The sequence below is a fragment of the Callospermophilus lateralis genome, unplaced genomic scaffold (assembly GCF_048772815.1).
Source record: "Callospermophilus lateralis isolate mCalLat2 unplaced genomic scaffold, mCalLat2.hap1 Scaffold_730, whole genome shotgun sequence".
Classification (NCBI taxonomy): domain Eukaryota; kingdom Metazoa; phylum Chordata; class Mammalia; order Rodentia; family Sciuridae; genus Callospermophilus; species Callospermophilus lateralis.
In genome coordinates this window covers 732,621-737,651 of record NW_027515347.1, presented here as the reverse complement: position 1 = coordinate 737,651, position 5,031 = coordinate 732,621, and the positions used below count along the sequence as shown (strand labels likewise).

The 5,031-nt window shown below is 55.8% G+C and overlaps 1 pseudogene; it reads right to left on the bottom strand.

Annotated features, from left to right (window-relative positions):
• Positions 1-1,143: 1,143 nt before the first annotated feature.
• On the bottom strand, positions 1,144-3,934 carry LOC143640910 (arginine-glutamic acid dipeptide repeats protein pseudogene; annotated as a pseudogene).
• Between the last annotated feature and the right edge of the window lie 1,097 nt (positions 3,935-5,031).

Here is a 5,031-nt window from a genome sequence, read left to right as displayed (position 1 = left end):
GCTCTGCTTTGGAAGGGGCCAACCTCCTACCAGTGGTACCTCCAGGCAGAAGCCTACTTTCCCAGTCATATGTGAGTCACCCTGCATGGGGCCAAAAGAGGCAGGCTGCCACTCATAATCATGTTAAGGGCCCCCAGTGTTCCTCACTCAAGCAGCCTCAGTTTGCAGTAATGACGACTTGACTGGGTCCTTGCAAGGACATCCAAATGGTGATGTCACAAAAGGGCAGATTTTGAATAGATCCCATTGGGAGGCATATGTCCTGGCTCTTTCATGTGCTAAGTTATATGGAATCATTTTCTTGGATTTTTCTAGAATGTTTTTGTAATCTTCAAAGTATTAAAAAGGCAATTTATCCAAAACAAATGTGTGTGCATAGAACTCTGTAAGGAAATCTACCATCGGACACATGTAAACATGTGCTTTCTATCCCACAGAGACTGGACAATGATGACACCAGGGAACAGAAAGCCAACACAGAACTCCCACACTCCTGTACACAATGAAAGAGGCTCGCTGTCAGACATCTGCGCCGCTGGCAAAGCACCTGCGGGAAAAAGACGGAAGTGAAAATCAAAGCAGCAAAATAGTCTGTAACATTGTCCCTGCAAACCCCTGGACGCTCACTGCTGTGACCAAACCTAGTCCAAGCTTCTGCCTGTTTGTAATTAGTTAACACCCATCTGCTCCCATTAATTAAAGGGATAATTATATATAACTTTTTTTAAAAAATCAACTCTGTATTCTGTCAATTGCTGGTAGGAATTCACAATTAGTGACATGGCTGGAAAAAAATAGATCAGAATAGTAGTTTGTGGAAGGAAAAAAAGGCTGTTCTAAAATTATTTATTTACAGACATAAAAAGCCATGCTGCAGAGCTTTCTCAAATTATGAAAATTTCCTACAATGTATTAAAATAAAAGATTTTTTAAAAATTATAGCTCTTGGATTCCAAACTCATATGCCACCTGTCTGCAAGCTCCATGGGTTCTGGCACCCACGTGTCCATCGTGTCTGCACACAGTGAATGGTGTGAACGGATTCTAGCACCTACTGAGAAATCAAGGGAAGAAAACTAAAGCCAAACCCCAGGACTGCAGGGAAGCTCTCTGGACGCTCAGTCCAGTCCAGGACTCACTAAGTTAGGGGGTGCCAAACACTAGATGGCACAGCATCTCATGCTCATGGGGAGACTGTCCCAGCAGGGGGTTGGGGAGGGTGCGGGGGGGGGGCGGTAGGGGAAACCAGCCAGGTGAGGGCCAGCAGTCAGGGGGTCAACCAGGGGGTGAACTGGACCTGCCGAACCTTGGTGGAGGGGGTCCTGCTGGTGGAGGTGGAGGTGGGAGTGGATGTGTGAGTGCTGGTGATGGTGTGGAGTTACATTGAACATCTGAAGTCGTGCCAGGGGGTCGCTGGTCAGTGATGCCATGCGCTCAGCATGGATGCGCTCGGCTGCCAATCTGTCAGGGTAGCTCATCTCGGGCCGCAGCTGGGGGCCTGCCAGGGCCAGTCTCTCCGGCTCCAACGGGTTCAGGCCGGGGTGGAAACAGGCAAAAGGGTGGGGACAGGCAGCAGGGGGGATGGTGAGGGCACTGTGCCGGGGGACGTGCTCCATGGGGTTGGTGGCAGGGTGCAAGGGGTCCAGCTCTGCGGGCTTCACCTCAAAGCCTGGCTTCATTCTCTCACACAACTCGCGCTCCCGGATTTCCCGCTCCCGGAGCTCGCGCTCCCGGATGGTGGGGTCCACATTGTAGAGGCCGGGCATGTGGTAGGCCAGCAGCGGGTCAGTAGGGTTGAGGGGCATGTAGAAGGGGTGGTTGCGGTTGGTGGGTGACATCAAGTGGGGGCGAGCATACTCGCTCAGTGTCCGGAGAGCAGGTGTGTCGGGGACCAATGTATGGGGGTCCGCAGCTATGGTAGTCGGTGGTGGTTCAAAGGAGGGCCGCATGTGGCCAGGACCGCTGAGCTGGGGGTCACCAAGGCGGCTTTCATGTGCTGAGTTGGGTGCCTTAGCAGCTCGCTCCGCCTCCCGCTCCCATTCCCGCTCGCGCTCTCGCTCCTTCTCTTTCTCCTTCTCCCGCTCACGCTCCTCCCGGGCTTTCTGTTCAGCCTCCCTCTTGGCCTTCTCGATGGCCTCCTCCCTCTTCTTGGCCAGTTTGGACCCAGCCAGGGGCATGAAGTACAAGTCTGTCCATGCACATGAATTGTAACCTCGGTCCAGGTGTTTGTAGAACCTGGCAGACTGGCTGGCATGGCTGGGGGTGTCCACCACAGTGGGCTCAGGGGACGGACTTCTTGGGGGAGGTGGGGGGCTCTCAGGCTCCTCAGCATCATTGAGAGCCTCCTCTTTGATCTGGACAGTGGGAAGTGAGCAGGGCGCCCCTCCTGGCACACTGCCTCCTGAAGAAACTGTAGCAGGGCAGGGTGGCTGGGTGGACGTACTGGGTCCTGCAGGTGGGGTTGAGGTGGTGGGGCAGGTAGGTGGGGTAATGGGAGGAGGGCCTCCAGGGAAAAAGGGATGCTGAGCAAAGGGGGCTGGGTGGCCACCTGGTGGAGGCTGGCAGGGGGGTGAGCAGCAGCAGGAGGGGGCAAGCTCTGGCTCTGGGTCAGCCCAGGGGGCTGGGCAGGAGAAGAGGGCAAGGGCTGGCTCTGAGGCATGAGCTGCAGGGGTGGGGGGGTGGGCTGAGGTTGGGTGGTGTGTGGACAAGGAGCTGAGGGGCTTCAGAGCCGGTGGTGGTGGCATGTTGGCATTCAAAGAGAAGGGTGAGGGCCCTGACAGGTGAGGTGGGTGCTTGTGGGCCTGTGGGGCTGGAAGCTAGGGGATGGGTGTGGTAGGTGGGGGCTTGATGTGAGGCATGGCCAAGGGTGCTGATGGCAGAGGCTGTTCCCTTGGGGGCTGCTGAGGTTGCAGTGCTGACTGAGAGGCTGGGAGCTGCAGGGTGGTGTGAGGGTGAGCTGCTGCTGGGGAGGTCCCCAGAGGCGTTTGTCCTTGGGAGGCCTGAGGAGGGAGGCCAAAAAGCTGAGGAGGGCCTGGGTGCTGTAATAGGGATCCAGCCTGCAGGCTGTGAGGGCCAGGCGGACCCTGACTGTGCAGGGGGGGCTCGGTATGAGGTGGTGCAGAGGCCTGGCCGGCCGGCCCATCAGAGGCTGCAGTGTGGGATGTGGTGAGGGCAGCCATGGCGGGTGCAGGGAAGTTGCCTGCTGGATGTGGGCATGGGCCACAGGTGCTGCTGGAGCCTGTGGCTGGTTAGGAGGCTGCGAGGCTGCAGGGGAGCCCTGTGGAGGAAGCGCAGTGGCAGAGGGTGTGGGTCCTGTGGCAGGAAGCTGGGGTGCTCCTGGAGGGGCTGTGGGGGTGGCCCCACCAGGCGCCTGCAAGGCTGGAGGCTGAGCCTGCAGCATCTGCTGCTGGGCTGATGAGTCCGAGTCACTATCATTGTCCTGAGGGCTGGGGATGCTGGGGGACGTGCTGCGATTGTCCTGGTCGATGTCTTTGGGGTCACTGCTGCCCTCATCATTGACGCTGCGGCTGTCTGAACTCTCTCCCTCACCCTCAGAGAGCGAATTAGGCCGGCTGATCTCCTGTGTTTTTGTCTTCTTGGAGCTGGTCCTCTCGGCCTCCTCCGTGTCAGAGGCCACCTTTTCCCGCTGGCGCTTGGCACTCTTCAGAGGGGACGATGCTTCTTCCTTTACCTTCTTGGCTGACTTCTTCACTGTTTCTGCTTTGCTGTCATTGCTGGAGGTGCTGGCAGCGCTGGGAGAGTTCGGGCCACTGGAGCGAATGTCTTCATTGATGGGCGAGGCACGACCATCAGGGCTGGCTGGCTGCTTCTTCCTACCACTGCATAGTGTAGACATCGAGCCCCGACTCCGTCGCGTCCTCATGCTATGCTTCCTGCTGAGCCCATCGTCCTCCTCCTTGACGGGTTTGAACATGAATGGTGGGGGTTCCACGGGCTTCTCAATGGGTGGTAACTCACCGTATTTCTTGAAGTGGATGTGGCACTCAGTGCAGAGCAGGATGTTCTCCCGGCCCCCGTGGTGCCAATCTTTGGATGTGGTGGTGAAGCAGTGGCGGCAGGCGTATCCCTTCAGCTCCTGTTCACTGTCCTCACTGTCAAAGTCATCCTCACTGGCTGAGCTTAGGTCCAAGAATTCACTGGACGGGGGTCTGGAGGGTGTGTTGACTGGGGTGGATGCAGTGCGAGTCTTGATCCTCCTGAACACAGCCTGCCTACAGTGCCGACGATGGGCTCGGGAGCTGGCTGCTTCAGGGGTTTTCTTCCAGTAATAGTAGAAGGTGATCAGCTCCCCTGTTTCCTTATTGGGAAGCAGCTCCTTTCTAATTCTGAAGAAGTTCTTGCCTTACTGCCTGAGTCCCTTAAGGAAGTGCTTCTCAGGGCTCAGAGCCGGTCCTGCGCCGCCGACCCCGGCAGCCACAGGTAAGCGCAGGGGCCGGGGGCGGCGAGGGGCCGCTGCCTGTCACTCCGCAAGGCTCCACAAAGCGCAGGGCAGAGGCGGCTGCGGCCTGCTCGGCGTGTGACCGTGGAGGGGCCGGGCGGCGCGCGGCGCGGGGGGCGCGGGGGGCGCGGGTCTGGGGCCGCTGCCGCTGCCGCTGCCGCTGACGCCGCCACCACCACCCTTCTTTTTTTATTAAACATGTTCTCTCACTCTTTACAGATTATTTTAACAGTTTGATCTCCTTAATTCCATGTCTTCCTTTTCTACCAATGCCACTCAAGAGTGATTCAACACATAGGTGCAGTATATATTATGTCACTCATTATTTAAAATTCCTATTGTCTTCATTTTGCCTTTAAAACTAATCTATACTTTATAACATAGTCTGTATTCCAATGTTTCCTTTATGCTTCAAATTCACCCCATTATTTTCTTTCTTGAAATCTACAGTTATGTCAAGATTTATTTTCCTGTTTCATGTGAACTATGTGTAAAAAAATCACCAGACTTTTTCCAAATATGCTGTCCTCTTCCTTGTCTAACTTCTCCTTACTTTATGTGTTAGACTTTAT